General features: G+C 40.7%; 1 protein-coding gene and 1 long non-coding RNA gene across 3 annotated transcripts in view; both read left to right on the plus strand.

Annotated features, from left to right (window-relative positions):
- Nucleotides 1-14,456, plus strand: part of LOC119795955 (unconventional myosin-XVIIIb-like) — a 125,330-nt gene that overhangs the window by 84,277 nt on the left and 26,597 nt on the right. The gene's annotated exons all lie outside the window — the stretch shown is intronic.
- LOC119795957 lies at nucleotides 2,375-3,518 on the plus strand. The gene is made up of 3 exons (XR_005282397.1): nucleotides 2,375-2,502; nucleotides 2,607-2,675; nucleotides 3,026-3,518. It is a non-coding gene; the product is annotated as an uncharacterized LOC119795957 (long non-coding RNA).

The raw sequence follows: 14,456 nt of genomic DNA on the forward strand, positions 1-14,456 counted from the left end.
TCACTACACTATTTAAGATAGAGTGGTGCCCTCTAGTGGACTGTGCTAACATTACAATACTGAAAGTACAGTCATGGCTAAAAGTTTTGAGAATTTGAGAAAGATTCAAATATTAATATTTACAAGGTCTACTGCTTCAGTTTTTATAACGGCAATTTGCATATACTCCAGAATGTTATAAATAGTCATCATGTCATGATCGTACAAAGGTTCAGACCCAAATGCAGAAAACCGAACAGGGAGACCAGGGAGAAGGTTTAACGGGTTTTATTGAAGAGGTAAAACAGAGAGAGAAGTGTTGCTCTGAACACTGTTCAACCGGAACTGAAAAGTAAGGGGAAGATACAGCGTTTAGTTCAGGCTCAGTAGGGAATTTGACTCGTGAACTTGGAGAAGAGGTTTTGGTTGCCGACTCACATTTCCAGAGAAGTTGTTGAATCATTGACTACCGTCTGTACTGTAGTTCCAGTGTTTGTCTGATTTGGTGGAGGGCGGAACAGGGTTTACCCAGAATGCGGTTGTTAGTAGGTGAACGGAGAAAGTGACTGCCATTCAGATTTCCTGCGGTACTTGAACGGGTCGTAGTGGAGAATAATCCCTTTCTCAGTGCGAAGCTCAAACGATCTCTTAGGAAAGTGGATCCAAACTTCCTGTTTGAACCCCAGCTCAGTTTAAGGCTCAGTTGATCCTTCCAGGGAGAGAAGGTCCAAGAAACCCAGTTTGCTGGATGACTTCGTGCCGAGAGGCAAAGACAAAAACACAGTTAAACTCAGGTCGACAAAAAACTAAGTTTAGCTCAGCAAAACTCAGCTTGGCTAGAGTATCCATAACTGGCAAACACTCTGGCGTCGAGGTAGTGGCAGTCAGCAGCTTAAGAACACTCCGTTTAACGAGGAAACCATCAGCAGGTGTGTGAGGAGGCGGACCAGAACCAGGTGCCTCCTGGTTGATGAAGGGAGACAAACACAGAAACACAGATACAAAAACAGGAGTCCTGACAGATCAGTATAACAGCAATTAATTGCAAAGTCAGTATTTGCCTAGAAAATGAACTTTATCCCCCAAAACACATTTCAACGTGATTGCAGCCCTGCCTTAAAAAGACCAGCTAACATCGCTTCAGTGATTGCTCCAGATCAGGGGCGGATCTAGAAAAATATTTATGGGGTGGCAAGAGGGGGGCAGGAATTTTTTAGGGGTGGCAACATATGGCCTTTGTTTACACTGAATTTAATCACAGTTATCACAGTTTGGTGAGAATAGTATGTACAGTACTAGTGTTTCATGTGAAACAGTTCATATTAATAATACATCGTACAATGTGATCTCACTTAATAGGAGATAGAAGAATGATAACACTACTTCTAGAGGGGCCTTATGACAGGAAAGGTATTAAGGTAAGACACAGGTGCTGAGTGGCAGATGTGTGAGATTGACTGTCAGAGAGGCAGCTTTGCAGCATTTGCACATGAAGAAACTATAGAAAGAAAAACTTACCCATCAGAGATCTATGGACTGAGCTGTACTAAAGTGAGCATTACTACACAGTAGAAATAAATGGGTCAAGGCACCAAACAAGGTACCAGACATCTATGTAATGTTTACTCTGAACACACATTTACCCCATTTGTTCCTCAGTAACTTGACATACAGCAGTTAAGGCAACATGAAAGGGACATTTCATGCATGTAAATATGCTGTAGATAGAGCTGCATATGGAGGACCAACTCTGCCATATTTAAAAATAAATACAGAAATAAATAAATGCTCAATAAATAAATAAGCATACAATTAATTGCCACCAAAAATACAATCAACAAATAAATGTAAGTAGAAATTATATTATATTGGCAGGCAGAAATGTTAAAAGGGCAGGCAGAAAGAAATAGCGGCGAAGAAATAACTAGGGTAAAAAAATACAAAGGAAGAATAAAACAGACAAAAATATGATAACATGCACATAAATAAATACTTAAAAATATAAGTAATTAAAAAATGAAGTTGAAGATAATAAAAGACAAAAAATAAATAGGGTAAATATTAAAAAGGCAAAGAAATAAAGAAGCCAATTAAAAGAGTTATATACCTTTATGACTAGCTGTATAATTTAATTTCTACTTACATTTATTTGTTGTTTGTATTTTTGGTGGCAATTAATTGTATGCTTATTTATTTATTAAGCATTTATTTATTTCTGTATTTATTTTTAAATATGGCAGAGTTGGTCCTCCATACTGCTGTATCAACAAATCAACAAAAAGGCGGGTTCTGTATGTAACATACATAAAATGGCGATGTCTCTTTAAGAGTCAGAGGACCACTGCCGCGCGGGTCCTGTCTTGCTTCCCCGCGTCTGCAGTACTAGTTCTGGCGTGAGGAGGAGACTGCTGAGCTGTGCAGTGTGGTAGTCTGACAGTTATAGTTCGGATACAAACTTAAAACAAACAGTTTGCAGTTAAAATTACCGTTTATCATCCACAGTTCAAGCTGGAAATAGTTGAGGTGAGTTAAAAACTAAAGTTTTCTGCCGAGCATTAAAGCTACCTTGCTAGCCTTGTTAGCTCTTAGCTATTAGTTGCTGGAGGTTCATTTTGTTCTCCATTCAGTTGAAGTGCCCCACCTGTCCGGACTGAGAGCCATCATATTGTTGTCCCAAACAGGTTGGAGTGAGATCGGTAAGCATATTTTGTGCATTTCCTTTAGGTTTTTGTTCTGTTTATCACATTGCTGTTAAATAATAGCGTTTAGTTGGATGTAGTTAATAATTAAAATGTAAACTTTTACTGAGTTGGTTAAAAAGTAATGTTTTATTATTGTGTTGAAAAATATTTTACAATTAGAAGAATAAGTGAATTGATAATGTGGTGAAATACTGCATTGAGGTAAAAGGGAAGTGGTTATTTCAAATTTGAGTAACTTAACACATTGATGTTGGATATGATGTCTAGAGAAGCATGATTCAGGGATTAAAGCTAGAACAGCTTAATAAAAATTCTGTTATTCTGCTGGTCCTGTCTGTTGACAGGTCAGGTTTTTTTCTTTATGCTGGATTATTCCTGAGGTGGATTCCTCCGGTGATTGATGGCGAGCCTTCCCACCTGGACTTAGAGAAAGAACTGGACTCATTCTTTTCCATTTGGAGTCCTGCTGCACCCTGCGGTGTGGTAGGCCTGTTTCACTCACATCTTCACGCACAGTTGGTTATGCACGGGACCATTGACTTACATTTTTTCACTTTTATTGTTTCATTCTGGGATTTAAGACCTTATTTTTTTTACAAGATTTATTTCGGACATTAGAACAGACCACTGTGGTGGACATTCTCCTCAGGTGAATGATGATGAGTCAGACCTGAATTGGAACTGAATTTAATCTGAATTGTTTATTACAAATTTGAATTCATATTAAGAGGGTGCACCCAAGATATTTAGAACTGAGAATTAGAACTTGGCCAAGTATTGCTATTATTTTATTTCATTGTTGATTTTATTGTGTGTATTTTATTTTCATGATTTTGTGTTTCATACAACTGTTTTGTACAATGTTACATTTCATATCACTAAAGTCAGTTGTTCTTTAAATCCATCCAACCGCTTTTGTGTGTCATTTAAACACCCCACTATGCTCCCATAGCCGAACCTATTGGCCCATTTATCTAAAATACTTAATACCCTTCTTTACTGTGTTACATAAGAAATTTTGGCGAGCCAGCCAGGAGCACGAGTGTGTGTGTTTAAGTGTCAGACATCTTACACCCATTGATATAGCGTGTCAAGAAAAAGAATAATAAGAAAAAATGGATGTGGTACTCCGGGAGTCCATACAAATTCCCCATTCTGTGCTTGTTAGTGGTTTAACAGGGTCAGAAACAGATGAGGAAGTGTCAACCTTTCTCCAGAAGTATGGTTCCGTTAACCGTTACATTCGCTTAGATGATCCTAAATCAGAATACCATAAAGACATGATTATTGAGTTTACACATGAAACTGCCATGCAGACATTGGACCCATTGTTGCCTCTTCAGCTTCCAAGCACGACTCAAGCAGGCATTGTGTATGAGTTAAAGGCTTTAGGAAGTGTCTACACTATAGATGCCAGAAGCAAAGCTACTAAAATGTACATGGAACAGCTCTCAGAAATTGCCAGGCTGAGTGGAAATTCATTAGCAGAGATGTTGAAAGAGGAACTTAAAAATCTGGTTTCATCTGCAGAAAGGGCCTATGCCCAATCACCTCAGACTGATCCAGAATCCTTAGCTTCAGAGAGTCCAACCCCACAAAAAGATAATGATCCAAGTAAGCCTCTCTCCCCTCCCATTTTCACTAAAAACCTGATTGATCTCAACCCCACACAGACTTCTGTCCCATCTGAATCCTCTGCTATACCCCTAATCGATGTAAATCCACCTGCAGTTCAGCGAGTGGTGGTTGAGCATGTGGTGCGCAGTAATGATAACTTGCCCCAATTTGCTTCACCCAGTAGACTCAGAGCTTTTTCGGGCAAGAGTCCACGTCCGAGTCATGAAACAGATTATGATACATGGCGTGCAAGTGTTGAGGTTCTTATCAGAGATCCATCTGTGTCACACTTGCACTGCACACATCGTATATTAGACAGTCTCCTTCCTCCTGCTTCTGAAATGATCAAACATTTGAGCCCACAGTCTAGTCCCTCCACTTATCTCAAGTTGCTTGACTCCGCCTATGGGACAGTTGAAGATGGTGACGAGCTTTATGCTAGGTTCATGAGCACGTTCCAGAATGATGGAGAGTTACCTTCTGTTTTCCTGCAGAGACTGCACACTGCTTTAAGCAAAACAATGAGACGTGGCGGTGTCTCTGCTCCCGAGTTTGACCAACAGCTTTTAAAGCAGTTCTGCAGAGGCTGTTGGGAGAACACTTTAATAGCTGATCTTCAGTTAGAACACAAGAAAGAAGAACCTCCTACCTTTGCAGAATTGTTGCTCCTTCTTAGGACAGAAGAAGATAAACAGGCTGCAAAAATGAATCGCATGCGACAGCATTTCAGCCATGCTAAGTCTGGCCATAACCTCAGCAGGCAGCGGGCCACGTCACAAATGCATCTTGCACATGACACAAATGAATTGATAAATAAGACTGATCTTGAGATGCTTAAACAACAACTTGCTGATCTCAGCGTTCAGGTGAAGAGCATTGTGTCAGATAGTCAAAAGCCAAAAACACCTAAGCAACAAAAAGCAAAGTCAGTTCCTTTATGTGTCACACATGAAGCCCATGTTGTGAAACCAAAAACAAGCCGTGATCACACTTCCACACTTAAAGCAAATGGCAGACCGCGTCCCTGGTACTGTTTCCAGTGTGGAGAGGATGGCCATGTTGTTTCAGTCTGTGATAAAGCACCAAATCCTTCACTTGTAGCAGCTAAGAAAAAACAGCTGAAAGAAAAGCAGGCTGCTTGGGAAGTCTCTAATGCTTCTCAAAGCGAGACAAATTTAAACTAGTGTCTGCTCCCATAGAGGGACGTATGGGAGCGAAGTTAGAAAACTCCAGTCCCAAAACCATGAAATCTGCTGTCAAGAGTGTTGAGATAGAGGGTTCAAAATTGCCACATGGCCTTGTGGGAACTAAAACCACAGCTCAAGTATCTATTGCAGGGAAAGACACAAACTGTCTCCTGGACACAGGTTCACAAGTCACAACTGTGCCCCAGTCCTTTTATGAAGAACACCTTTCTGATCTGGCCATTCACTCTTTAAATGATTTGCTTGAAGTGGAGAGTGCTAACGGACAGTTTGTGCCCTATTTAGGATATGTTGAGCTTACCATCACCTTTCCTAAAGAGTTTATTGGCTCTGATAGTGAAATTAACACTTTGGCCTTGGTTATTCCTCACCTCCGCTCTGCAGCCAATGAACAGGTGCTTATAGGCACAAACACACTTGATGTTCTTTACGCTGATTACCTGCAACGTCCATCTTTTCGGCCTTTGATGAATGGATATCAGGCTGTTCTCAAAATACTTGAGATACGACAAAGGGAGCTTAGCCACAGCAGCCTTGGTTGTGCAAAACTAACCGGCAGGTTGCCTAAAGTTGTTCCTGCAAGGCAGACTGCTGTCGTTGAAGCTTTTGTTCCTGTTGATCGTTCGAACATGCAGAGAGATGTCATTCTTGAGCAACCATCAGCTTCTTCTCTACCAAATGGCTTACTCGTTTCAGCGATTGCAGTAACTTTACCCAGCAAGCATCCATGTCATCTTCCTGTTATACTAAGAAACGACACAAATCATGACATAGTCATTCCCCCCAATAGTATTGTGGCAGATGTTAATGCTATAGTACAGGTGTTACACAAAGAACATACTGTCAATGAACCACATTGTTCTCAATCGGAGTCTTCCACAGAACTGAGCTTTGATTTTGGGGATTCACCTTTATCCACTGAATGGAAAGAGCGAATAACAAAAATGTTGAACACCATGCCAAATGTTTTCTCTCAGAATGACCTGGATTTTGGTCATACTGATAAAGTGAAGCACAGAATTGGGCTCAGTGATGAGACACCTTTTAAGCAAAGGGCGCGTCCAATACACCCCAACGATGTGGATGCAGTGAGACAACATCTACAGGAACTCCTGAATTCTGGAGTTATACGGGAATCTGAGTCCCCATTCGCTTCCCCAATCGTTGTGGTTCGCAAAAAGAATGGTTCTATTCGTCTGTGTGTGGATTACAGGAAGCTGAATATGCAGACCATTAAGGACGGGCCCATGCTCTTTTCCCAAACTGGAAGAGGCTTTTACTGCCTTGCTGGTTCCCAAGTGGTTTTTCCGTTTTAGACCTTAAGTCAGGCACTATCAGGGGAAATTGGGAAAAAGCAGACAACATAAGACTGCATTTGTGTGTCCTGTTGGGTTTTTTGGGAATTTAAAACAGGATGGGCCCCCAAGGGAAAAAACAAAAGCGGGCCCTTTAACTTCCCCGAGACCGATGGAAAAGTGTGTTGGCGACATGAAAAAAAAAAGAAGTTTTGGTGTTCAAAAACGACCTGATTATCTTCTCAAACGTCCCCCGGGGAAAAACATGAACAGCGTTGAAGGGGTGTTTTTGAACGATTGGGTGACATAAAAAGGGTTTAAAAATTTGGGACCAAAGAAGTGTAAAATTTTTTTTCCCGACCTCAGTAACCACCTTGGTCATGTTGTTTTTTGAAGGGGGGAGTTGAAAAACCCACCCTGAGAAAAATTTCGGCCCTTTAAGACCTGGGCCCCCTCCCGACAAATCTTTAAAAAAGCTTCAAAAATTTTTTAAGGGTTTTGCTGGATACTACAGACGGTTTATTCAGGGGGACCTACAATTGTAAAAACCCCTTAATGAACCAAAACCCCTGGTTTTTCCACCATCAAAAAAGCTAACAAGAAACAGAAGATAAATCTAGGCTCAGATTTATCGGGGAAACCCAAAAGGGGTCCCCTTTGGGGCCCCAAAGGGCATCCCCCTTGTCAGAAAACTTTGAAAGACCTAATAGGAAGGGTAACATCACTTTCCCTTTTTGGGATTTTTTCCCGACCCCCCAGCTTCCATATTCCTGCATACAATGCCCAGCACTGGTTTTTTCCCTTTTGGGGTGGGATTTTTTTAAAAAAAAAAAAACAAAAAATTTAAGAGGTCAAGTCTCGAGTCCCTTTGCTTTTGCAAGTCGAGGCTTTTTAAAGGGGCGGAGAAAGTACCCCGCTCATAAAACTTGAATTCTTTGGGCCCCTTTAAAAGGGCCCGGCACAGAAAAATTTTTCCGATTTACCTATTGGGACAGATTTTTCCCTAGGACTGACCCCAACCCCTTACCTATAATTTTTTAAAATCTGCAAAAAACTTGGGTGCGACAGGGTACCGGGGGTTTTCTAGTCTGTCTACTTTTTCATTTTCAGTCTTCAGTTTCAGAGGAGGAAAGCACAATCCCAGGGTCCCACGCCCCCTTCCCCCTCGCCCCCACCTCAAAATCCCCCCACCCGGATTTATCACCAAAAAAAAATGAGAGAAAACCGAAATTCACACTGGAAACCCTCTGAGCAATCCTGAAAATCCAGAAAACGTTTTCCCCAAAAAAGTGATTAAGGCTATCGTGAAAAGTCCCTTTTGGTCCACTTCATCTGTAGCTGGTGTTCAAAGGGGACCACTCCGGGTTTTAAATTTGGTCGAATCCCCCTCCCACCATCTACAGCCATTTCCCGACGCTTCCAAGCAGGAGCAAGGGGGGGTTCCCCTCTTTCCAAATTTATTTTCCCCCAAAAAAGTTACGGGGAAAAAAAAACATTAGATCCGCCCTCAATGGGAAGTCATTATACCCTTGGAAAACTGGTGAAACTCCATGTCCCACCTTAGGTTGGGAGCTACCAAAAATAAACCCTTTTTTACTAAAGGGGTTGGTCCCGTTTTGGAAAATGCAGAATGGAGTGGGCCATCGTAAGCGACAAGATGGTCCAAATATCCCCATATCAAACTTGTGCTTTTCCCGAGGACTAAAAAGCTACAAAACACTTAAAAGTCTTCATCATGATAAGGGTCCCCTTGGATCGAACGAACAGTAGATTTTGGGAAGAAACCAGATTTTACTGGCCAAAAAAAGTACATGACCATAAAAAAGGTTTAAAACCGTGAAGGTGTATTCGTTTGAAAACACATCCGGGAAAAAACTGCTCCCGCCCGAAAGAACATTAAAAAAATCCGACCTTTCAAAATTGGGAGCCAAATTTACCTTTTTCAATAAGCCCCCGATCGCTCCAAAAAACAAAAGAAAATTTAGTAAAAAACGAAACATTTTACCAAATATGCTTTTGGGTATAAAAGACTCCAAACCAGCCCGGGGACAGACTGTAGCGAAAGTGCCTCTGGGGGAAAAATTTTTTGTCCATTTATGGTTTTTTCCCGAGAAGCTTTTTAGTGATCAGGGGGCTGATTTCGAGTTTAAAAACCATAAAAAAAACTTTTTTTAACTTTTTGGCATCAAAGGAAAAGGTGCGAACTAAAACCCTTTTTCCATCCTAGGGGAAATTTCCCGGTTTAAAGGTTCAACCCCACTCTGCTTCAAATTGTTGGGAAAAAACTTAAAAAGTCAAAACCCAAAATCCGCTGGAAAGACTTTGTCCAAACCCCTGGGAAAATGCTTTTAATTTTACAAAGAGTGAAATTTTAAATGGATTTTTCCCCCGTACGAATTAATGTTCGGGAGACAGCCCAAATTACCCAAATTTACTTGATTTTTTCAAAATTGCCCAAACCCAAAGCTACCAAAAAACCATTCCCCTTTTGTTTTGGGAATTTAAAATCCCCGGGTTGGGAAAAAAGTTTAAACCCTAATTTTCCACTACTAATGCAGGGGAAAAAAATGCAAGTCGCAATAAAAACCCGATTTGAAGGCGGGGGGATTGAATCAACCTTGCAGACAGGAGACAGAGTTCTCGTACGAAAGTAAGTTTTCCCCTTTGGGAAAAAATAAATTGGGAGACAAGTGGGAGGAGGAAAGTCTTTTAAATTTTCCTCAAAACCCCCAAACTTGGGGAAAAAGGGCCCTTTTTCACAGTTAAAACCCCGGGAAAAAAAAGATACCAGTACGGGGCTCTTCACAGAAACCTGCTTTTTCCATGTGGGTTCCTGTCCCGCAGCTGCAGAACCTAAAAAGGGCAAACCCTTTTTCCCCAAAAAGCAGACCCAGAACGAACCCAAAGTCCAATTTATCGAGATTTAAAAGCAAGGGATTTTAGATTTGGGAAAGATATACCCCCATTGGGAAAAAATTCGTCCCCCCGTATTACATCTAAAAACCCAATGATTATATCAAAAGTGCCTGAAAACTCACAAGTCGAGTGAGCCCCTTGCCCCAGGGCCCCGGCACCAGCAAAGGAAAAGAGGAATCTGCAGGGTTTTCCCTTTACAAACCCCATAATCCCAACCCCTCCCTCCCTTGAGGGCAAAAGAAGGGCAGGGAAAACCCTTCAGGGGGTATCAAGTGTCAACCAACCTAAAATGGGTTTACCTTTCCTAAAAATGACAACCTATCTGAAGTGAACCCTTTTACCTTTAAAATTTAACTCATGAAAAGATTTCCCCCCCGGGTTTGGATTTGCAGCAAAACTGAAAGGGCATTCCTCCAGAAAAATGAGACAAGCTCAGATGCAGCATGTGATGAAAGGGGGTTTTTTAAAGCAAAAAAAGAACCCCTTAAATGGGCCCCCCAGCCCCGAAAACCCCTTTAAAGTTTCAGATTGAAAGGACTTCAAAAGGCAAAACATTCTTCGCGCTCTCAAAAAGTACAAACAAACCTAAAAGATTTTTGATTTTTGTAAAATAGGAAAACCTCGAATTTAAAGGTTGTGAATTCTCTTTTCCGGGGCCCAAAATGAGGCATTGACTAAATTCCATGAATGGTTTTTTAGAATGTGTCCCATGATTTCGTCAGGCCTGCCTAAGCTGGGGGTTAGCGTATTGCATTGTTGGGAAACCCCCCGGGACGGGCATAAACCCCTTCAGAGGGGAGGGGGGTAACCTACATTTAAAAAAGGCGATGTCTCTTTTAAAAGTCCAAGGACCACTTGCCGGGGCGGTCCTGTTTTTGTTCCCCCCCCGTCTGCAGTACTAGTTCTGGCGTGAGGAGGAGACCCGCTGAGGGTGTGCAGTGTGGTAGTCTGACAGTTATATTCGGATACAAACCCTTTAAAAAAAACAGTTTGCAGTTAAAAATTACCGTTTTTTCATCCAATCCCTGGGAAAAAGTTGAGGTAATTTAAAAAAATAAAGTTTTCCCGGCCCAGCATTAAAGCCCACCTTGCTAGCCTTGTTACCCCCTTAGCATTAGTTTGCTGGGGGTTCTTTTTTTTTCTCCATTCATTGAATTTCCCCAAACCCGTCCGGACTGAGAGCCATCATATTGTTGTCCCAAAAAAGGGTTTTTAAATGAGACGGTAAGCATATTTTGTGCATTTCCTTTTAGGTTTTTTTTCTGTTTATCCCCATTGCTGTTAAATAATTCCCCTTTAAATTTAAAGTAGTTAATAATTAAAAAGTAAACTTTTTCTGAGTTGGGGAAAAAAAATAATGTTTTTTTTATTTTTGTTGAAAAATATTTTACAATTTAAAAAAATAAGTGAATTGATAATGGGGGTGAAATCTGCATTGAGGGAAAAGGGAATGGTTATTTCCCAAAATTTTAGGAACTTAACACATTGATGTTGGAAAATGATGTCAGAGAAGCATGAAAAAAGGGATTAAACTAGAACAGCTTAATAAAAATTCTGTTTTTTCTGCTGGTCCTGTCTGGACAAAGGCAAAGGTTTTTTTTTTTTAGCGGGGTTAAATTTCCCGAGGGGGGAAATTTCCCCCGGTGATTGATTTGGGGAGCCCCTTCCCCCCCAGGACTTAGAGAAAAAACGGACCCATTCTTTTTCCCTTTGGAGTCCTGCCGCACCCGCGGGGTGGTAGGCCTTTCACTCACATCTTCAGCACAGTTGGGTTATGCACAGGGACCATTTTACTTTCATTTTTTTTACTTTTTTTTGTTTCAATTTTTGGGGTTTTAAAACCTTATTTTTTTTACAAATTTTTCGGAAAATTAGAACAGACCACTGTGGGGACCCTTCTCCTCAGGTGAAAAGAGATATCAAACCGAATTGGGAAAAATGAATTTAAAAACTGAATTTTTTTTAAATTTCAAAATTTTAAATTTATATTTAAGGAAAGGGGGGCACCCCCAAAATATTTTAAAAACTGAGAATTAGAAAAATTTCCAAGTATTGCTATTAATTTATTTCATTTGTTTTATTTTATTGTGGTTGGAAATTTTTTTTTTCATGATTTTTTTGGGTTTTATAAAAACTGTTTTGTAAAAATTTTACTTTTTATATCACTAAAGTCCAGTTGTTCTTTAAATCCAAACCAACCGCCTTTTGGTTTTCATTTAAAACACCCCACTATGGGTCCCATAGCCAAACCCCATTGGCCCATTTAAAAAAAAAATCCCTTTAAAACCCTTTTTTTACTGTGTTACATAAGAAATTTTGGGGAGCCAGCCAGGGGCACGAGTTGGTTTTTTAAGTTGGGCAGACATCTTTCAAACCCTTGGGTATAGCGTGGTTTAAGAAAAAGAATAATTTAAAAAAAAAATGGATGTGGTACTCCCGGGGGTCCCAAAAAAATTTTCCCCCTTCTTGCTTGTTTAGTGGGTTTTAAAAGGGGCAGAAACAGATGGGGAAGTGTCCCAAACCCTTTCCCCCAAAGTATGGGGTTTCCCTTAAAACCCTTACATTCGCTTTGATGACCTAAATCAAATACCATAAAGACATGATTATTTATTTTTCACATGAAACGCCATGCAGACATTTGGGGCCCATTGTTTTCCCCTTCAGCCCTTTAAACACGACTTCAAGCAGGCATTGTGTAAAGATTTTAAAAGGCTTTAGGAAAATTCTACACTATAATGCCCCCGAAGCAAAGCTACTAAAATGAAAAATTGGGGAAAAGCTCCAGAAATTTGGGGCCCGGCTGAGTGGAAAATTTTATTAGCAGAGATGTTGAAAGAAACTTAAAAAAACTGGTTTTTATCTGCAGAAAGGGCCTTTCCCAAACACCTCAGAAATGATCCAGAAAACCTTAGCTTCCCGAGAGTCCCCAACCCCACCCAAAAAAATAATGATCCAATTTGCCTCCTCCCCTCCCCATTTTCACAAAAAACCTGATTATCTCAACCCCACCCCAAAGACTTCTGTCCCCTCTGAATTTCCCCTGCTATACCCTAATCGAAAGTAAATCCACCGGGATTCAACGAGTGGGGGTTGAGCATGTGGGGCGCAGTAATGATAAAATTTCCCCAATTTCTTCACCCAGTAGACTCAGAGCTTTTTTCCGGGGAAGAGTCCAAAGTCCGAGTCATGAAACAGATTAGGGGTACATGGCGGGGCAAATGTTTTAGTTTTAAACCCGGGAAAAATCCATCTGTGTCCAAAACTTGCACTGCACACAAACGTATATTAGACGTCTCCTTCCTCCTGCTTCTGAAATGATCAAACATTTGAGCCCACAGTCTAGTCCCCCCCACTTAAACTCAAGTTGCTTTGACTTTCCCCCTATGGGACAGTTGAAAAATGGGACGAGCTTTTTTGCTAGGTTCATGGCACGTTCCAGAATGATTGGGGATTAAACCCTTTTGTTTTCCTTGGGAGAGACTGCACAAATGCTTTTAAGCAAAAAAAAATGAACGTGGCGGTTTCTGCCCCGATTTTTTGGGGCCAACACTTTTAAAAAACAGTTCTGCAGAGGCTGTTGGGGGGAAAAAATTTTAATTTTGCTGATCTTCCAAATTTTGAACACAAGAAAGAAAAACCTCCTACCTTTTCAGAATTGTTTTTCTCCTTCTTTTGGGCAGAAGAAGATAAAAAAGGGTGCAAAAATGAATCGCATGCGACAGCAAATTTTAGCCATTCCCAAGTCTGGCCATAACCTCCCGCAGGCAGCGGGGGCCAAAGCACAAATTTCATCTTGCCAAAATGACAAAAAATGAATTGATAAAAAAGACTGATCTTGAAATGGGTTAAACAACAACTTTCTGATCCAAAAGTTCAGGGGGAAAGCATTGTGTCAGATAGTCAAAAGCCAAAAAAAACCTAAGCAAAAAAAAAAGCAAAGTCCGTTTTCCCTTTTGTGTCACACCCTGGGAAACCCATGTTGGAAACCAAAAAAAAGCCGTGATCACACTTCCACACTAAAAACAAATGGCAGACCGCTCCCCGGACTGGTTTCCCCGTGGGAGAGGATGGGCCCGGGTTTTTTCCGTCGTGATAAAGCACCAAATTTCCCCACTTTTTACAGCTAAGAAAAAACAGCTGAAAGAAAAGCAGGCTGCTTGGGAAGTCCTTTTAATGCTTTTCCCAAAACAGAAAATTTTAAAATAGTGTCTGCTCCCATAAAGGGACTTTTGGGAGCGAAGTTTTTAAAAAATTTCCCTTCCCCAAAAAACCCTGAAAACTTCTGTCCAAAATGTTGAAAATAGAAAAATTCAAAAGCCCAAACCCTGGCCTTGTGGGAACTAAAACCACAGCTCAAGTTTTCTAATTTCAGGGGAAAAACACCCAAATGTCCCCCTGGACCCAGTTTAAAAGTCACAACTTTTGCCCCAGTTCCCTTTTTTGAAAAAACCCAAACCCTTTTTGATCTGGCCATTTTACTCTTTTAAAAATTTGCTTTGAAGTGGGAGAGTGCCCAACGGGCAGTTTTTGCCCTATTTAGGATATGTTGAGCTTTACCCTCACCTTTCCCAAAAAAGTTTTTTTGGGTCGATAGTGAAATTAAAAAACCCTTTTTCCTTTGGGTTTTTTCCTCACCTCCGCCTGCAGCCAATGAACAGGTGCTTTTTAGGCAAAAAAACACACCTTTATGTTTTTTAAAAACCTGATTACCTGCAACGTCCCCTTTTTTGGGCCCTTTTAAT

This window comes from Cyprinodon tularosa, unplaced genomic scaffold, assembly GCF_016077235.1.
Source record: "Cyprinodon tularosa strain WSP-4 unplaced genomic scaffold, ASM1607723v1 ctg529, whole genome shotgun sequence".
NCBI lineage: Eukaryota > Metazoa > Chordata > Actinopteri > Cyprinodontiformes > Cyprinodontidae > Cyprinodon > Cyprinodon tularosa.